The 21455-nt window shown below is 46.3% G+C and overlaps 1 protein-coding gene across 1 annotated transcript in view; it reads right to left on the reverse strand.

The window, feature by feature from the left end:
- The window catches only part of NFAT5 (nuclear factor of activated T cells 5), a 190433-nt gene extending 173157 nt beyond the window's left edge, over positions 1 to 17276 (reverse strand). The window contains exons 1-2 of the mRNA XM_057533772.1: positions 17214 to 17276; positions 9807 to 9881 (exon numbers count right to left, since the gene is read on the reverse strand). The gene's annotated coding sequence lies outside the window, so the exon portion shown is untranslated. The remainder of the gene's footprint in view (positions 1 to 9806; positions 9882 to 17213) is intronic.
- Between the last annotated feature and the right edge of the window lie 4179 nt (positions 17277 to 21455).

Here is a 21455-nt window from a genome sequence, read left to right on the forward strand (position 1 = left end):
GGTTCGATCCCTGGTCTGGGAGGATCCCACATGCCGCGGAGCAACTGGGCCCTTGAGCCACAATTACTGAGCCTGCGCATCTGGAGCCTGTGCTCTGCAACAAGAGAGGCCGCGATGGTGAGAGGCCCGTGCACCGCGATGAAGAGTGGCCCCCGCTTGCCGCAACTAGAGAAAGCCCTCGCACAGAAACAAAGACCAACACAGCCATAAATAAATAAATTAATTTAAAAAAAAAAGAGAAGCCTCTGGCTTTTCCTATAAAATAATAGTAACTTATCTCTCTCAGTTTCTGTGAGTCAGAAATTTGGGAGCACCTTGAATAGGAGGGTCTGCCTCCAGGTCTCTCATGAGGCTGCAATTAGATGATGGTCTACGTGGCAGTCATCTGAAGGCTTGGCTGGAGCTACAAGATCCATTTCTAAGATGACACTCATATAGCTGGCAAGTTAGTTGGTTGGGGGCCTCAGTTCCCCTCTACATGGGCTTCCCCACTGGAATGCCTGAGTGTCCTCAAAGTAGCTGGCTTTCTCTAAAACAAGCTAGCCAGGAGACCAAGATGGAGGCTGCATTATCTTTTACAACTTAGCCTCATATGTGTCACTTTCACCATATTCTACATAGGCCAGGCCTGATTCATGTGGGAGGGGACTAATTACACAAAAGGGGGGGATACCAGGGGAGGCAAGGTTGGAGCCATCTTGGAGGCTGGCTATTATGAAGAGGTTGACTTCAAAGCTCTATTCTCTGTTGTTCCTAAGGAGATGATCCAAATTTATAGACTCCAGGCAGGAGGTCAAAAAAATACATGTCAAAGTTTGTAGGATCCTAACATCACTGTGATTCACTCCCTCCATGTGATGAATTGAACCTGCAATGGAGCTTCCTGACTCTCCTGCAGGGGAATTTGAGGAGGAGAGCCTTAGTGTACTTAGTGCCTAACAGAAATAAGATAAAGAACTCCAATCCTGCTGTTGTCCTTGGGTTAATGCCCCAGGTATTCACCTCTGGAAGTGCCAACACTTTGTCTCTCTAGCAAAACCTTCCTGGAATGTCGTTTGGGTTATTTAATCCACAAGTCAAATCCACTTTCTCTCCTGGCAAATCAGCAAGTACTTATTAGCATCTACTGTGTACCCAAGAGCAAACCCCAGGATCATTTGAGACCAGTGTAGATGGATAAGCCAAAAATGCCCAGGCGTTACCAAAATAGATTGTTGTCAAACCCACCTGTCTTGAGGCTTCAAAGGTAAGGAACTGAAAAGGTCTTTTTTTTTTTTTTCTTTTTGAGTTAGCATTTAGAGAAGTGACAGCCACGAGAATGTTTTTAGATTTAAATTCGTTTAGAAAACTCCTGAGGACATGAAAGACAAAGAAAGACTGAGGAACAATTCTAGAGTAAAGACGTTAAAGACACCTATCTATAAAATGTAATGCTTATCCAAGACACCTATCTATAAAATGTAATGTTTATCCTCGATGAGATCCTTGATAAAGGGAGAACAGCTATAAAATACATTATTGGAAACTGGTGAAACTGGAATACAAACTGTAGAGTAGATAATAGCATTGGATCAATGTTACCTTTTCTGAATTTGATACTTATATTGTGGTTACGTAATAAAATTATTTGTTCTTAGGAAACACAAACTGAAGTATTAAGGGGTAAGTGTGTCTACAACTTATTTTCAAGTTGTTCAGAAAAAAATTCTGTATATATACACACATATATATGTACACACATATACATGGAAAGAGAATAAATGCAGCGAAATGTGAACAGGCTGAAGGATATATGGGAAGTCTTTATATTATGTTTGCAGCTTTTCTATAAGTTTGAAATTATTTCAAAATAAAAAGTTTTTAAAAAGACGGAAACTCCTGAGGGTCTTCTGTGAAGAACAGGATATACTGTGGTGTCATTGCTCCTTTGCAGAATATGGAACGGTAAATCGTCGAGGTCAGGTGGGTGCCAATTCCCCACATGACCGAGCCAACACTGTGTCTAGGGTGCTGGAGGTGACAACTGTCTGAATTGACATCTCCTGGCAGTTATTAGGAACCCCAGCATTACCAAAACTTTGCACGGTCCTTGTGACCCCACAGTCAGCCCCTGGAAGTGGAGGTCTCAGCTCACTCCACCCTTGACCTCTGGTCTGACAGCCATCTGTACAGCTCCTCCATCACATCCCAAGCTTGGAGAGTGGCACCACTTGGCCTCTTGCTCCCCAAGATTGAGTGCATCCTTCTGCTGAGTTGAGCCCTGGGTTGGAAGGCAGAAACATCTCCTGTTCCCTCCAGATCAGAGGCAGCCTCGCCAGAAAGCCATAGTGCAAAATCCCCCAAGTTTCCAAGAACATCTCAGAGCCAGAGAGTTAGCCAAGTGTCTCTGAGCTGGTCCAGAGTAAGAAATGCTCAGTCTCAGATGTCAGGGTGCACACCCTGATTCCTTTTCTACTAGGTGGGTAGGAGGCAGCTGGGAGCTCCATTGACTTAGAAGAAACAGATTCAATCAAGGTCCAGAGGATGCCCAAGTTAAATGCATTGGCCCTTCGCCCTTGCAAACTCACTAAATCCGAATTCTACAAAATAGTTTCAATGCCAGCCAAGCCCAAGTATCACCATCTACCTCCCAAAGCCAACCCACTGACTGCCGATTAGCAGTGAGAGGAAGTGGAAAGGCCATCAGCCCCAAGGGCTTCAAAGTGGAGGAGGTCAGGGAGCTTCCTGACAAGACTCAATCACAGAACCCACAATGGGGACAGGAGAAGAAGGTCTTTCTAGTTCTTATGAAAGTGGTTACTAGACTGAGATGGCCCCAGGCAAGCCCACAGCCCAGTGGCCACCTGCTGGGGACAAAGACCGTTTACCTCCAGCTTGAATTCTATGATGTGTGTGGGGCAAGATCAGCCTTCCTCTGTTCACCATTCTAGAGGATGTTCTCAGCCTTCCTGACTACCTGAGACCAGGCAAGTGAATCACAGGTCCAGCACACAAGTTGTCAAGAACAGCATACCGTTTCATAGTACTTACCAAGTGCCAGGCACTGTTCTGGTCGCTTTACAGATAACAACTTGTATAACCTCCCAGTAACCCTATGAGCATGGTACTCTTATTATCCCCATTTGGCAGTTGTGGACACTGAGGCACAGAGAGGTAAAGTGACATGTCCCAAGGCACTGACCTAGTAAATAACGAAGCCAAGATTTGAACCTTGATGTCTGGCTTGCGTCTGTGCTTTTAAGCACTTCCTTATGTGAGGCCTCCTGGCTTGTTCTACATGCTGCTTCTAAAGAACCCATAAATGAGGAAATAATCATATTTCAAACATCACATATAGATAGGAAGAGGTGGATAAGGGGCCTGTCCGCAAAGCAGGTTGATAGATGACAGGAAGAAGGAGCGGGTCTCACCATTCCCTAGTACGCTTATCAACTGTACCAGATCATCCACCTGCCAACTCATTATTCACTCACTCTCCCATACTGAGGATTCAGGGCCTACTAGGTGTTACAGTGGGAGGGAACAAGAGGAGCCCAATTTAGTTAATGAAATGAAACCTGGGCACACAAACAGTGAAATAATCAGAGAAGGAGGATTTTAGGCAGACTGAGTGGTGCTGACGTCAGGAGCAGCGTGGGATCGTGGGATCGTGGGATCGTGGGATCGTGGGATCGGGAAAGGAAATTTGGGCGAGTTGTACGGGCACAAGTTCAGGAAGTATACCCCAATCACCCCACCCCCCCAGGTTGGGGGACCTTCTTTAGTCCGCCCATATCCGCCCACGCTCAGCAACCTTTTTTTTTTTTTGGCCGTGCCACACAGCATGCAGGATCTTTAGTTCCCCGACCAGGGACTGAACCTGTGCCCCCTGCAGTGGAAGAGTGGAGTCTTAACCACTGGACCTCCAGGGAAGCCCCCACACTCAGCATCCTTATTTTAGCATTTCCCACACTGAGGTGAAGTTTCCTATTTGTTTCTCTGCCTGCTATTAATTTCTGTATCCCCAGTGCTAGGCTTGGACTAGTCACTCAGTGTTTGTTGAATGACCTTCTGAACGAAAAAGGCACAAGGTCCCCGGACCTCACTTTGACTAGCAAGGTCCTCGATGATCCCTGGCCCTTTCCAGCCCCAAGAGCGCCTCATTCCACCCGAGGACTCCCTTTCTCTGCCCCTGTGCTTCTCCTAATGCCCTTCACACAGCCTTAGACACTGATCCCATTCTTCCTCCTCCTTCCCAAACCCAGACTTTAAGATAATCTACCAAATCCCTGCAGTTCCCACAAAGTGTGCTCCACTGGTCCCATGGGAGGCGTGGTGGGGTGCCCCCGTGGTCAAGGACATCCCCCAGATTACAAGTCACATCTCCCAGATTACAAGTCACATCCCCCAGATTACAAGTCACACCTCCCAGAACTCAGGGTCACAGCGCACTTTAGCATCTCCAAGAGGTTTCAAGAAGTCCTGGGAGGACAAAGGTTTGTACAGGAGCTGAAGGGATGGCTGAGATGGGGAAGAGACTTAATGCCCCCCATAATCCTCACAAGCACCACCCCCAGCTACTCAAATCTAAGTAAAGCCCCAGAGCTTGCTATGCAATAGCTATGGCTGTTTCCCATCCATTCAAATGACCATCCTTAGAGCCTTCTCATACGGACATTCCAGGGCCACCACTGGAAACAGGCAACGTTTGTTTTTTTTTTGGGTGGGGGGATCATTTCCCCAGTCAGTGATGCTCTTTCCTTTCTAACACTCCAGCATCCTGGGCCTTAGTCTCCTTCCCCTCAGCTTCCTAAAGGATCTGATGCCCTTATTTATATTGAATTGTACATGACTGGTAAAACTAGAATATGTCACCACTGAAGGTTTATTCTCGGTTTGCTCCCTCATTCCCACCCCAGATCCATTTTCTATCTTTCTGAGTTCTGGGGAGGCTGACCGCTGGGGACCGCGTTACCCAGGCCCCCTCACCCTGTGGCTTCTGGTTGGGTTGGCCAATGGAGCCACTGCCAGGAGATCTGAGGGCAAGAAGAGAAGAACATGGAGATATTTCATCTTTGGTGCAGCCTCACACCACTGGGCAGTGGCTGCATCTCTACAGCCTTGTCCCCCTCAAGGCGGCTCTTCCACAGCTCAGCTCTCACTGGGCTCCCTTTGGTTCTGCCACCCTAGATGCTAACAGCTGTCTGCTGTCGCAAGTCCCAGGGTGCCTCGCCATCCCTGCTGGTTCTTTCCATCCTGCCCGCTTCACTGTAAGTTGTCCTGCCATTAATTGCCTTATTTTATTTTTCAGTTACACCCTTTCGAGTGTACCGTCTGTTCCCTGCTAGGACTCTAATACAGAGTGTTCCATTTTTATCAGGTACAAGGTCCTAATTTGGCTTAAGCCAAAGCAATGAAGTTCTAATCGTAGAATCTGGGGCCAGAGGGAGTCCAGAGAGAGCAGGTATTTTTTGATGGGGGAAGTGTGCTAGTGTATCTCAGTGCCTTGAAATCCAACTATATCAAGGCCCGGAAGCTGGCTTCAGAATAATTTTATTCTGTTCCACTGCCATGAACTAAGAAGCTGCCGCGTTCCAGACACGGTGCTCAGGCTTATGGGAACCAAGGACGATGGAGACCAGGCCCTGTGTCCAAGAGCCTCACACTCAGAGACACTCCAGCCAGGGCAGAATGAAAGCCCTGGAATGGAATTGAATGTGACAGGCAGCCAAGCAGGGCAAAGCCGGCTGAGATAAGGACTTAATCAGAGTTCAGACAGAGAACAGTAGTGGAACAGCAGACGGAGGCTTTGTTCCAACGCTGGGGACCTGGGAGGACCTCACAGGGTGGAGGAGGAGGTCACACAGGACCTTGGAGAACCGTGAAGCCGGCCAATCAGCTGCCTCAGCGCACAAGCCAGAGTGGGGCCCCTTTCTACAGCCTCCTGGGGGAAGCCTTCTTGGACGCTCAGGCAGTTTTATTTGCTCTGGATTCTAACTGCATATCTACTTTCCTCCTACGGCTCCCACTGATCGAGGGCTTACCCTGTGCATGCACTGTGCTGGGAGGGCTTTGCACGCATGAGCCCATTCAATCCTCCAATCCCCCTTGCAGGGGGTGCTATTCATCCCATTTTATAGCTAAGGAAACTGAGGCTCAGTCCGAGGGACCAGCCCACGATTTTATGAACAAGCCCTGGAGGAAACAGGATTTGAAGCCAGACTGCCTGGCCCGGAAATGCACATTCTCAATCACTCTATTTTATCTGCACTGATGTCTAACTTGAGGCAGGGGTGGTACTGAGCACTTTGTATCAAGTATCTCATTTGCTCCTCACAGCGCCCCCATGAGGTAGGTCCAAGTATCACCCCCCACTTTAAGGAAGAAGAAACTGGCCACCAAGAAGGTCCTTTCAAGGTCATGGTGGAGTCAAGGTTTGAACCCAGGAGACCAACTAGGAATTCATGCCTCCAGCCACTGCCTTCTTTGAGAGCAGGGCCTAGATTATTAACATTTTAATACACCTTATTTTGTAGAATGGTTTTAGACAGACAGAAAAATTATGAAGATAATACAGAGAGTTTCCTAATTGTTCTCGCTAGGACTTCCAATACTATGTTGAATAACAGTTGCAAGAGTGGGCATCCTTGTCTTGCTCCTGATCTTAGAGGAAAAACTTTCAGCTTTTCACCACTGAGTATGATGTTAGTGGTGGGCTTGTCATACATGGCTTTATCATGTTGAGGTACTTTCCCTCTATAACCACTTTGTTGAGAGTTTTCTTCATAAACGGATGTTGAATTTTGTCAAATGTTTCTTCTGCATCTGCTGAGATGATCATATGGCTTTTATCCTTCATTTTGCATCCCTGGAATAAATGCCACTTGATCATGGTGTACAATCCTTTTAATGTATTGTTGAACTCGGCTTGCTAATATTTTGTTGAGGGTTTTTGCATCTATGTTCATCAGGGATATTGGCTTATACTACAATTACCAACATTCTGCCACTCTTGCTTCATCTGTTCCTCTACCCACTTTCCACTCCTACTCTCTTCACTGCTTTTCTCCTACAGCCTCCACCCCCCGCCTTTTTTTCCGGGGAGAAGTCACACATATTACAATATGCAAATCTGAAGCTACACAGTTTTAACAAGTGGGCACAGCTGCATAACACACACCCCTTTCATGATAGGAAGCATGTCCATTCCCACTATTTTTTTTTAAGTTTATTTATTTATTTATGGCTGCGTTGGGTCTTCATTGCTGCGCGCAGGCTTTCTCTAGTTGCAGCGAGCGGGGGCTACTCTTCGTTGCGGTGTGCGGGCTTCTCATTGTGGTGGCTTCTTGTCGTGGAACACGGGCTCTAGGCACGCGGGCTTCAGCAGTTGTGGCGCACGGGTTTAGTTCCTCTGAGGCATGTGGGATCTTCCCAGACCAGGGCTCGAACCCGTGTTCCCTGCATTGGCAGGCGGATCCTTAACCACTGCGCCACCAGGGGTGTCCCACCCCAACTATTTTCTGTCCTATTTTCTAGGACCATCCACACCGTCCCCATCCAGAGATAACCACTGTCCTGATTTTTTCACCTTAGGTTAATTTTGCTTGCTCTGAAACTTCATGTAAATGGATTCATATAGTTTGCACTCTTTATTTCTTTTTTCTTTTCTGGCTTCTTTCACTGTGTATAGTGTCTCTGAGGTTCACCCACGTTGTTGTGTGTGTCGGTATTGTATCCCTTTCTATTGCCGAGTGGCACTGCATTGAATGCATTTGCTGCAACTTGTTTATCTGTTTTCCTGTTGATGGGCATTTGGACTGTTACCAGTTTGAGCTGCTGTGAATAAAGCTGCTGTGAACATTTTTGTCCAAGTCATTTTGGGGTGTATGTTCTCATTTCTCTTGGATAAACACCTTTTTGTATGTTTCCGTATCCATCAATGCTGACGATCTAGTCAGTACTCAGAAAAAGTGTGGTAAAATGAACTGAGTCATGGAACTAAGAGCTGCGACGTGGCAATAATCAACCACTTCACATAGTAAAGTGCATTTCATATAGTAAAGTTCCAAAGTTGAGGGTGAATGCCAACAGCAAAGGCTGGATAAAAAGAAAGGACATCTGAGGTAGGGACTGAGTGATTCAGTCAAGAATTTTGAAAAAGAACAGCCTTTGAAGAAGAGCCAAAATGTAGAGACAACAAGGAGACTTCCTACTGCAAGGGACGGAGACTTTTCTCCGACATGCTGACTGGACTGGAGTCCTGCAGGGTGTCTCTGCTGGGGTCAAAATGGTGCACTTGGAGCAAAATCACGACGCCCAGAGTTTGTTAGTGAGATTCTTCATGATGTTTTATATCTTGCTGAAGAGCGTTGATACCCTTTGTTTTGTCCTCCCTAAATCCACGGCTGAACTGCCACACTGAGAGACTTTGTCCTGCCAGGGATAGTCCAGAACAGGAGACCATCCAGCAATCTTTTCTCCTTGGCGCTGGGAGATGTTTGTGTGTAGCTGGGAAATCTGGGCTCCTGCCATTACTTAGCCATGTGCGCATTTGTCTCCAAAGTTCCTTCCAGCTCTGAAATATTACAACCTGGCAACTATATTTCTTTTTTCAATACATATTTTTTCTTATTACAAAGGTATATGAATTTACCATAGATAGTTAGAAAATATAAATAACAGAACCGAAGAAAATATAAAATCAGTCACTATTTCACCACTCAGTGCTAACTCTTATTAACCTTCACTCATTCATTAGCACATATTCATTGAGTGCCTACCATGTGCTGAGCAGTTTGAAGTGTGTCTTTCTAGACAATTTATATTTTAATGAAATCCTCCTGCTTTGTAACCTGCCTTTCACTTAATAGACAGTGGTGAACATAGTCTCACGTCAGTAAATATTTTTCTACAACGTTCCAGTTTTTCATGTTAATAAACAGTCTCGGAGCTAGATTTTGAGAACCGTTACTTTAAGATAATTCCCACAAGCAGAACTCCCAGGTTATTAGTAATCACACTTACGAGGCTTCTGGCAGGTGATGCCAAAATAGCCTGCCTCCCCAGCCTCTCTTTACATCCATCCACTCAGATATATGCACTAAAAAGGGTCCAGAACTGCGCTGCCCATTACAGCGGGCACTAGACATACAAGGCTGTGTATATTTAAGTTAAAATTAATTAAAATAAACAATTCAGGTCCTCAGTTGCACTAGCCACATTTCAAGCACTCCATAGCATATGTAGCTAGTGGTTACTGTAATAATACAGAAAACATTTCCATTATTGCAGAAGGTTCTACTGGACATCACTGGTCCAGATGTGATGTTTTATTGATGTTAATTATTGTTATTTTGGGGTAGAGCCATTTGGGGTGATTTTCCTTTTTATTGCATTTCTTGACCCCTTTATTTTATTTATTTATTTTTTTGGCCGTGCTGCATCGCTTGTGGGATCTTAGTTCCCTGACCAGGGATTGAACCCAGGCCCCAGCAGTGAAAGTGCCAAGCCCTAACCACTGGACCGCCAGGGGACTCCCTCTTGGTCCCTTTATAATGAGCATTTATCAATTATTGTTTTACATATATCATGTTTTAAAGCATTCTCCTCTTTGGAAAGGTGTACCTCGTACCCACTGGCCCCCTGTAGATACGTCTGATTACGGGAAAACTTCAGAGCCCTTATGTCTGGTCATTGGGTTTGAATTCTAATTTCCAAATTAGAGCTCCAAAAAAGTTGCACTAAGAATCTCTATTCAAATTTACTTACATATGCATAAAGAAATTCTGGAAGGATACCAAAAAAAAAAAATTAGGAACATTACTTACCTAAGGCACACGGAGTGGGTGTCTTTGCAGATGAGGACAAGAATGGGAAGGATATTTTCCATGTGAATGTATCACCTATTTAAAAATAGATTAAAAATAAATTTAAAATATATCTCATTAAATTACACAAATAGCATATGATTGTAAAAAAAAATTAATAGTAGACAGTGAAATTCCTTTCCCCGAAGGTTATTAACGGCAGGTTTGTGAGAATCCTTTCAGACTTGGGTCCGTCATGAACAATCACACATAATATCTTTTTTATATGAACAGGATCACGGGCACTTACGCTCTGCAGCGTGCTTCACACGTCTCTAAAATGTTATTCTGTCAGTGTGCTTTCATTCCTTAGACATCACCAGAGTCCTACCTCCCTTCCTGTTGATGACAGCTGGAAAAAGTGGGCTTTTAAAGCTCCGGGACTTTTTTCTCTTATGTCTCCAGGTGGCCCTTGATAACACCTCCACGTCTCCTTTGAAAGCCCGTGTGTCAGACCCGTTTCCAGATGACGGCAGAGCTGGCATCAGTCCGTCCAGGTCAGTCCCATCCTCACGGACGTTGCAGCTTCAGTTCCCTTACTTCTCACCCTCTCCCTTCCTCAGGTGTCTCCTTGTCTGCACCGTTCCCAGGCAGCAGGGGGTGAAGGGAGTAAGAGCATTTCCAGGTGGAGCCTCGGGGCAGGGAAGAGGCAGGGACATGGGGCACGAGTCACCTCCAGGTCCCCCTCTTCTTCTCCAGGCAGCCAGTAACAGTCCCCTTGTTTCCTCCTCCTATTTTTTTTTTTTTTTCTTCTTTATTTGTTTGGCTGCATCCGGTCTTAGTTGCAGCACACGGGATCTTTCATTGCAGCGCGGGCTCTTCGTTGTGGTGCACGGGCTTCTCTCTAGTTGTGGCCTGCAGGTTTTCTCTCTCTAGTTGTGGTACGCAGGCTCCAGGGCACGTGGGCTCTGTAGTTTGCGGCACGCAGCTTCTCTAGTTGAGGTGTGCATGCTCAGTAGTTATGGCGTGCGGGCTTAGTTGCCCTGCAGCGTGTGGGCTCTTAGTTCCCTGACCAGGGATAGAACCCACGTCCCCTGCATTGGAAGGCGGATTCTTTACCACTGGACCACCAGGGAAGCCCCCTTGCTTCCTCCTCTTGTCCACCCCCAGTTCCAAATCCACTTCCAGCCCCTACTGTGCTGGGCACATTCCTGAACCTTACTTGCATCTTTTTTTGCAGTTCTGTGATGGGTTTCCCACATTGATCTTGGAGAGTCCATTCCACACTCCTCCTTGGGTGCACCCTTGTCCAGATCTCCCACAGGAGGGGAGTGAGTGAGTAAGGGGCATTTCCAGAGGAGTGGGTGGGCCTGGAGTAAGTGTGGAGAAAAGTGGAGATGAAGGGTATGAGTCACCTACAGGAGTCACTGATGCTCCTGGAAGTCACCCAATACCCGGACCTAAGAGAGAAATCCCAGTTCTGGGGCGGGGGGTGGTGAGTGTGCCCCTTCCCCCAGAGGCCCAGTAACTGGCCCAGCTTCAAAGACTCTGATCCTGGCCTCACAGGACTGGAACCAGCAAATCCATAGGGACAGAAAGTAGACTCATGGTTGCCAGGGGCTAGGGTTGGGGGGATGGGAAGTGCCTGTCAATGGGTACAGGGTTACTTTTTGGAGTGATGAAATGTTCTGGCTAGTGATGATGGTTGCTCTGTGAATATATTAATAATCACTGAGTTGTACACTTTAAAAGGTTGAATTTTATGGAATGTGAATTGTCTCAATAAAAAAGTAATTTAGAGGGTTGCAAATCTATTGTGATATAATTTACATGCACTAAAATGTAAACTCCCATCTTAATGTAGAGTTCAATGATTTTTGACAAGAACCCCCATGCCGCCACCACCACTCTAATCAAAATGTAGAACATGTCCATCACCCCAAAAGTTCCCCTGTGCCCCTTCAGCATTTTTTTTCAACAACACTGAATAGAGTAGAAACTATCAGAATTCATCACACGTAGTAAGGGGTACTAGTTCATAAAATTTACATTGTAGTTATATTTAAAGATATACACACACACATTATAGGGTTGTGATGTGAGTCACAGTCAAAAGGACTGAAAGTTCCTATTGAAACATGCACCATGGAAGGCGTAAGGGGGTCGTGGCAGAAATGTTATGCACTTGCTCTGAGGGTTGCTATGTGGCTGGGCTCTCTGCTCAGCACTTACATGCATCGTCTCACTCAAGCCTTACAGCCACTTTCTATGATGTGCCTCATCACCCCATTCTGCAGATGAGGAAACCAAGGCTTCACGATCTCTGCTGGAAGCCAGATCTGATTTCAAAACTTACTGCCCATAATGCCTCAGTTTTCTCTTTATGGGTTTATAATTCCAGCTGAAATGTCAAACCCTGGAGGATGAAGACAGTATCTGTCAACCTCCGTTCAGACATTCGAGAACAGCAAAAAAGATAAGAAGATGAAGAAGAGGACAAAAAGAGGACACAGTCCTCCCTGCATGGAGCTTGCAGTCGAGTCACAGGTGTGCACACCCACTGGAGAGCCTGAAGCACCAAAGACAGGAACACAGTGTCATGTTTCTCTTTGTAACCCTGGGTGTAACTCTGGGTGTGATGGGCTGGCTTTTCCTGTGTCCAGTTGCTGGGAATGTTGCCCCAGCCTTTCTCTGAGACACTCCTGGGCAGTCAGACCAGGTGGACCCTGCAAGGCCCATTCCCTTCTGGGTTGTTCTGGAAGGCCCAAGACCTGAAGGAGTCCTCGTGACACTAAGAGTCCTGAGGCTGCAAGGACCCCAGACCAGGGGTCTTGCTGGAAACACTGGAGCCCTCCAGAGCCCTCCTACCAAGCACTGGCTGCAGAGCAGCGGGGGGAGGATTACAGCACAGATTCAACATGAGGGTTTTTGTCCCTGAATTGCGCCTCCATGATACACTGGTAGCCGCCATCAGTCTCTCATTTCAAAAGTCAAGCCAGATGGCATAAATCCTACCTTCCAGTTAGCCCTAATTGATTTCACCCTTATTGATTTGTTGCTAGTTAATGAGCCTGTTTATCTCAAGACCCAAATCCTTCTTTCCCCCTTAGATTCTCTGGCATCATTAAATCTTCTAAACATTAGGAAATGTCTTTATTATTTTTAGGGAACGTCTTTAAATGCTAGTCTTGGACATCACTATATTCAGCACACTGCATGTTCTAGAAAAGTCAGGGGACCCCCAATAGAGACCAGTTTTCATCCAAGGGGTAGCTAAAATCCTGGAGTCTCGAGGTTACTAGGGCCTCCTCAGTGTTTTCACCTGGGATGGTGTGGAAAGACTTGGAATCACACAGACCTGGATTTGGATCCCAGCTCTGTCACTTGTTAGCTGTGACCCTGGGCAATATACCTAACCTCTCTGAACATGTTTCCTCATCTCAAAAACAAAACAAAACAAAAAACCCCAAGAGCCCTGTAGGGTTACTGTGGGATTAGATGAGATCAAGGTATGCAGTAGGCACCTAATACATACCAGCCCTCCTCCCCACCTCCTGCCTGCCAAGGAGATTAACATTCTGCAAAGACAAAAACAGCCAAGCAACTTTCTGTAAAGGAGGATTTATATCTTCGTTCTTGTTTTTCCTGAAAGGGCACGAACAGGAAACCTTGCACTGGTAAGAACACCCTAACTTTGGTCCTTCCGCGCAGTAAAGTAAGGTTCCCACGGGGTCTTAACCGCCGTGCATTGTCATATATTATGTGATATGAACCAAGTGTGTTCACTGGAAAATGGCTGTCTTGCCATCTGTACGGCCACCAAGAGGTCCGAGCCACCATCTCCCACTCACTTGGATCATTCGTCAGCCTCGTACTGCTCCCCCTTCCGCTCTTGCTCTCCCAGAAGACACTTCTTTCCACGGAGGCCAGTTCTCAAAACGCAAATCCAATCACATGAGACGCCTGCCCCACACTCTCCGTTGTCTTTTCTGCAAAGCCCGACGCCGTCCATCCGCTGCCTACCTCTTCCGTCCCAGCCCCGACCTCCCCTCTCCCGGAAGCTGCACCAGCCACACGTGTTTTCCTTTTCCTCAAGCAGCCCAACTGGTTCCAGCCTCAGGGCCTTTGCAGCTGCTCCCTCCACCTGGAGCTCTCCTCCTCCTCCCAATGGATGCTTCATTTTCAATACGCAGGTTTCAGCTCCAAGGCACCTTCTCAGAGATATCTTCTCTGATCGTGTCCCCACCGCCATCACGTCCATCACTTCACCCTATTTTATTTTCATCCTTGCGCTTGCCGCTAACTAAAACTCTCTGGTACCTTGTCTGTCTGACTCACCGTGCACCCCGGTGCCTAGAACAGTGCCCGGCACAGGACAGGGACATAATTCGTGCCTGTTAAATAAATTAACCCAGGGAATTCCCTGGCGGTCCAGTGGTTACGACTCCAAGCTCTCACTGCTGAGGGCCGGGGTTCAATCCCTGGTCAGGGAACTAAGATCCCACAAGCCACGCAGTGAGGCCAAAAAAAAAAAAAAAAAAAAATTGTCTTGCCATTTACAGTATAAATCAATGATCTTCGGGATGGTCTCTCCTCATATTAGAGCTTCTAGTGTGTAAGTGTCTAGACAGTCTTTTATTTTTGGCAAAGTGACTTGCTTCTGGAATTTAACAAAACCAGACAACGCCTGTCTCCCTAGTCTCATCCAAAGCTGTGCCACCTCTTCTAGAATCTGCCGAGACTCTGGCTGCCCGGCTCCTCCATAATAACCAGGCACGGATGAGACAGAGATTTTACAAATCCCACTGGAATATTCTGCTGCCTGAAAAATTGGAGCACCAGTGGACTAGAGACTTGAAACTGGAGACAGCCCAAATCTAGCCAGAGTCTCTGCTCCTCAGTGGGCTGGATACATGGGATTAATTCAGGCAGGAGCCAGGCAAGAAATGCTGGCCCCTGAGGACGGCTAAGAGAGGGAATTTTAAGATCCAGACGGAAAAGAAAGCTGGGGGCAGGGGGTGAGGGGTGGCGAGGTAGGGAGGACCCACCCCTCCGCAACCCAGGGGTTCTGAACCTGCTAGGACTGATATTAAATATTAAATTGGGCATATTTATGTGCATGTGTATGTATGTACGTTTTGGGAAGAGGGTCCATAGTTCTTACCAGAGCTGCAATAGGGCCTATGCCCTGAAAGGTTAAGAACCATGGATCTGGAAGGCATGCAATTAGGTTAGCGAATCATCATCCTAAACATGACCTGAGCCGAGACAATCACGAGAAAGGAAAAGTGCTTTGTGCTCCAAAGAAAACAAAAGCTATTTCCAACAGGAACTGGCTGTCACATTCTCTGCACTTGGAAAAAAAATCAACAGAGCATCCGCCCAGCCTGCCCAAGGCCCATCCCTAAGCCCAGGTCTCCGGGGAAGGCTTCGAGCCTTTGTTTTCCAGTCTGCGGGCAACTGGCTGGGCAGAGAGCCAGAGGGGAGAGACCTTTATGGAAGAAAATACAGAAGCGTGCCATGTTGTGTGGGCTAGAAGCACCCGAAGGTGCTGACTGAAAGTGCTGACTGCTACCGCAGGACCCACGAGGTGAGGAAGAATGTGCTAGTTGAGATGCAGTTCTCTCCTGACCCTTTGACTTGGCTCCAGCCACGATGTTGGGCCTGCTTTTTCCTCTGGGTGCCCTGGGCACCACAGTATTCACCACGGGCCTTGGTGCCTTTCTAAGTAGATTTTGGACCCTTCAGGGGTGGCAAGCCCACTTTTCTCCCTGTGGCCACCCCAGCTATCAGACTGGAGCTCCTGCCTATTTAAGGCTATGTGTCACATCTGGTGTTCAGAAGGGACACTCCCTTCCCCTGCCCTTCTTGCCTTTGTAAGGGGAGGACCAGGGACGTGGCAGAAGGCCCAAAAAACGCTGGAAGGAGCCCCACAAGCAGGCGGGCGGGCCGGGAGCCAGAGCGCTGTGCCAGCACTTGGTGTAACCTCCAGGGAGGGTGCAGTCCACACACGTCCTGGCTTCCGAGAGGCAGGCACTGGGTGTCAGCCCGCAGCCATCACCTCTCCTGCTCAGCCTCTCCATGGGCCCCATGGAGTCTCGCTCAGCCTTGTTATTCTTCTGCGTTTGTATAGGTTCTATCTTTAATATATCCCAGCGAGGTCTCTTGATCTCCTCCCCCAAATCTGATTCTTGTCCAAGCTTCCCCATCTCAGCCTATGGCACCTTCATCACCCTGGGGCTCATCCTTCAGGTCCCAGCTAAACAGCACCTCCTCCTTGGAAAGACCTTCCCAGGAACCAAATCTAAAGGTCCACCCCCCCCGCCCAGTGCCACCAGCCACCCCCCCCCCCGCAAGATGCCCTCCTTCATCATTCTGTTTGTCGATCACATTTATATTTACATTTCTATTACGATATAATTCACATACCTGCTACGGCACACAATTCAGTGATTTTTGGTATATTCACAAATTTGTGAGACCATCTTCATCATCCCAAAAAAGAACCCTGTACGCATTAGGCTCACTCTCCGTTTTCCCTCCTCCCAGCTCCTGGTAAGCACTAATCTACTTTCTGTTTCTATGAATTTGCCTATTCTGGACATTCCATATAAGCAGAATGATATACTATGTGACTTTCTGTGTCTGGCTTCTTTCACTTAGCATAATGTTGTAGCATATATCAGTGTTTCATTCCTTTTTATGCTGAATAATATTCCATTGTAGGTACAGACCACATTTTGTTTATCCATTCATCAGTCGATGGACATTTGGGTTGTTTCCACATTTTGGCTATTATGAATAACGCTGCTATAAACATTCATGCACAAGTTTTGTGTGAACATATGTTTTCAATTCTCCTGGGTAGATACCTAGGTGTGGAATTGCTAGATCACATGGTAATTCTATGTGTAACTTTTTGAGGAAGGATTCTGTGTTTTAAATGTGTGTCCCACAGCACTACACAGTACTTTCTTTATCTAGTAGCCCGAGGTATGGGCATCTGCATGGATAAAAACCCAAACTGACATGGATGTGGAGCAAAGGAAGTCTCAAACATAGCAGGTCTTCTCCTACTTACACATCCAAGAGACACCCTTGCACATATACACCAGCATATACAAACAAGGATGCTCCCAGTCATACTGTTGGCCAAAAATAGGAAATAACCCAATGTCCATTCACAGTAGCTTGCATAAATACACTGTGGACTATTCATCAAAGAAAATAAATGAACTACAGCTACACATCACAGCATGGATGAGCCTCAGTGTTGAAAGAAACAAGTCACAAGAAAATATGTATAGTACAATTTCATTTATATAGAGTTCCAAAACAAGTAAAATGAAATCATGTGCTTTAGGGATGCAAATGTGGGTAGAAAAACTATTAAAAGTTATTTCAACCAAAAAACAGGATATTGGTTACCTCTGGCAGGGAGAGCGGGAGGGACACAGGAAGGTCTTCTGAGGGGCAGCCAATCTTCTAGTTCTTGTCCTGGGTGATGAATACACCAGGGTTCACTTTGAATTACTTTTAACTGTACATAGGTACTTACTTACTATTCTGAAAGTTTCATTTCACAATTCAAAGAAGAGACAGGGGACTTCCCTGGTGGCGCAGTGGATAAGAATCCACCTGCCAATGCAGGGGACACGGGTTCGAGCCATGGTCCAGGAAGATCCCACATGCCGTGGAGCAACTAGGCCCGTGGGCCACAACTACTGAGCCTGTGCTCTAGAGCCCACGAGCCACAACTACTGAGCCCACGTGCCACACTACTGAAGCCCATGCACCTAAAGCCCATGCTCCACAACAAGAGAAGCCACCGCAATGAGAAGCCCATGCACCGCAACGAAGAGTAGCCCCCGCTCGCCACAACTAGAGAAAGCCCACGCTCAGCAACGAAGACCCAACGCAGCCAAAAACAAATGAATAAATTAAAAAAAAGAAAAAAAAAGAGAAGAGACAGAACAGAACCCAGATCTAGGGGTCAGGACACCTGGATTCCAGATCGGGTTACCACCAAAGAGCTGTGTGACAGAAGACAAATTGTCTCTCTGCCTCGACTTTCTTATCTCTAAAATGGGAATGATAATAACAACTGACACTTATTCAGGAATTACTGTTCCCAGATACCGTGCTAAGTGTTTTCACATGTGTCATCAGTTATCAGTAATATGTCCCATGAGCACAAGAAACACATAACTGAAGCCAGCTTAGGCAAGAATTATTACATGGTTGCAGAAATGGCCTCTAGAACCTAAAGGCAGGGTGCAGCAGGGAACAGACTCTGGGGACTCTGTCTTGTATTGCTGCTTTTCCCTCTGGAACTGTTGCATACTTCTCTTCTGCTATAAACTGGTTGTTTTTGCATCTCATTCACATGTGAGAAAATGACCACCCACAACTCCCAGGTTTATATCTTCTGCATTCAAGACACCAGCCAGACTAAGCCTGGCATCTCTCAGTACACATTACAAAGTTCGTTGGGAAAAGAATTCTTACTGCTTTAGTTTGGATCCAGCCTCTGCTCTGATCCAATGAACTGTGGCCAAAGGGCAGAGTCATACCACGCGAAAAGGCTGCCAAGGACGAATATCATGAAACTGGGGACTACAGATGGTTGGCAGTTCAGCCCATGGAAATTAAACTCTGTAGCGATGTATATTCCTAAGACGGCAGCTCCTAGAATGGCAGGAAGAGTGGAAGAACCGACAACCCAACATCAATGGTTATTTCATCTACTCTATATAACAACCCAGTGAGGTATTGTGAAAATCCCCATTGTATGGATGAAGAGACTAAGAATCAGATTAGAGGCAGGGGTTTCCCAGCAGCAGCGCTGTTGACCTTTTGGCCTGCGCAGTTCGTCGTGAGGGAACTATCCTGTGCACTGTGGTACGTTTAGCAGCATCCCTGGCCTCTACCCACTGGATGCTAATAGCACTCCTCCAGTTGTGATGATCAAAAATGTCTCCACATGTTGCCAAATGTCCCCTGGAGGTGAGAAACACCGACACAGGCTGAGTAAATTTCACAACACCGCTCCACGGGTAAGACAGAGACAGGATTCGAATGCAGGTCTGTCTGACTCTAAAGGCTTCTCTTAGTCACTGTCTCTCTTATGATCATATCTAAATTACCTACCTCATAAGGTTTAGCGAGGATATACTGAATGTGCAAGCGCCTTGAAGAGTTAGGGGGAGCAGAAATAAATTATCATGTCTCCACTTTCTGATGAGCTTCCAGTTCTGTGGATCAATGTGACCCCTCAATCAGGACAGGGCTCCACAGCGCTAAGGAATTTGAATTCCATGGGTCTGACCACCAACCAGATTCCCCGTTTAGTATGGTGATGTGATCACTCTCCAAAGCCTCTCCCTCATGAGGATTGACATTCCCAATGACTTGCTATCCCATGTCCAATTCCACTCTCCAACCTACGATTTATGGTAACTTTTTTTTCCTTTGCTTTTTTTTTTTTTTAACAGTAACTTTTCTTACCTGGTTTTCCCCTAGTGGTGCCGAGTCTTTTTCCAGATAATTTGGTCCCTAAAGCCTATATATTCTTCTTCCACAAACAACTAACTGAACATATTCCATCTCTTCCTCCGTGAACTAGAGGTCTTAACCTAGGCTGCATGAGGTTCCGTGGTGCATTTACCAAACTCCAGTGGTTTCCCTGGAGTGGACCCTCCCATAACTAGAACGCCTCTCTGAGAATGTTGCTTGACCAAGCCCTACGTGGACAGACATCAGCCTGTTAGTTTTCATTTTGGTTTGTTCCTTTATATATTTATTAAATTTAATTAATTAATTATTTTTGGCTGCGCCAGGCCTTAGTTGCAGCGAGCGGGCTTCTCTCTAGCTGTGGCGCATGGGCTTAGTTGCCCCGCGCCATGTGGGATCTTAGTTCCCCCGCCAGGGATCAAACCCACGTCCCCTGCATTGGAAGGCAGATTCTTTACCACTGGACCACCAGGGAAGTCCCTTCATTTTGGTTTTTAATAGTCATTGTGACTGAATTCTAAAAATGATGAAGTCCTTCATCTGCAAGGCTGTGAGGCCCTCCCATTGGAACCCTAAGGGAAAACATTTTGGCTGAGATTAGAGAAGGCTGGCCACACACTAGTGACAGGGGGTCTTTACAATGAGCTTCTGTAAGTCTATCAAAGAAAGCACATCCCTACAGCTGAGTTTGGCTGCCGAATAAAATGACCAGGGTATGTCATTCATATCCTTCCAGTCAAGATATAAACAGTCTGTTTGGAGGTCTGGTTACAATATAGTATCTTTTAGTAAACTTTTTTTTGTACTTGAAGTATAACCTACATGCAGAAAAGTACACAAATCGTAAGTCTACAGCTCAATGAATTTACCCTGAAGTAAACACACCCATATAACCACCACCCAGATCAAGGAATTACCAACATTCCAGAAACCCCTCTCAGGCCCCCTCCCAGTCACCATCTATACCCTCTCCTTAAATGTAACCACTCTAATTTTAATCTTATGACCTGCATATTTTTTGTGTATCTGATGGCCCAGATAATTATCTCTGGAGGCCAGAGTTAATCAGAAGCTGGGAGGACTGTTTCCCTATGAGTCATTCCTCTTAAGAATAATTTATCAGCAAGGATGCTTCCAGCTGCAAGTAATAGAAAACCCAACTCAAATGACTTAAACAATAAGGAAATTTATGATCTCCACACAAATGGAAGTCCTGCTGTAGGGTGTGCTTCAGGGTTCATTTCATCAGCAGCTGGAGGCAACAAAGTCTCACGTTCTCTCATTCTCCACTCAGCCACCTTCGTGTTTGCTTCATTCTCAGGCTGGAAGCAGGGCAGCCATAGCAGTTATTTCTGTGGCTCTGGAGAGGAAATTTCTTCCAGAGGTTTCATGCCACTGGTGAGAATTGGGTCACATACGTAACCATGTGAAATAGAACTGTCCCAACTGTCTCAGACTTACCATCTGGGATAGGATGGATGTTGAGAAGCCCATCCCAGTGCTCCCTACAGAAAGCCACAGAATAAAAACGGAAAACGTCTGGCTCCTCTAATGTATAAACATGCTTTATATTGATAAACGGTAACAAGGGTCATAAACAGGGGAGATTTGTGGCTGAACATACTGTTGGAGATTCAAGGTTAGAGGTAAGTAACTCTCTGGGAGGAGAGAATAAATTGACCGTGGCAAAATAAACACAGCCACTCCTGTCCCCCCTCCCCCAAACGTCAATGATCCTTCCTCTCTGAATTGCCCATTTGGGCACTGAGTCATAAACATATTCTTTAATGTTATTGGGATAGTGTCTGTTACCAGTGATGTTAAGCACAGAACACAATGTTTCAATATACTCTTAGTATACAAATTCTACCCCTTTACAAATCACATGATGACAGGCAGGGCACATGGAGCCCGTCATTTATTTTAGTTTAGTTTTTTAAATTTACTTTTGGCTGCATTGGGTCTTCGTTGCTGCACGTGGGCTTTTCTCTTGTGGTGAGGGGGGGCTACTCTTCATTGCGGTGTGCAGGCTTCTCATTGCAGTGGCCTCTCTTGTTACAGAGCATGGGCTCTAGGCATGCGGGCTTCAGTAGTTGTGGCACATGGGCTCAGTAGTTGTGGCTAGTGGGCTCTACAGTACAGGCTCAGTAGTTGTGG

This window comes from Balaenoptera acutorostrata, chromosome 19, assembly GCF_949987535.1.
Source record: "Balaenoptera acutorostrata chromosome 19, mBalAcu1.1, whole genome shotgun sequence".
Lineage (NCBI taxonomy): Eukaryota > Metazoa > Chordata > Mammalia > Artiodactyla > Balaenopteridae > Balaenoptera > Balaenoptera acutorostrata.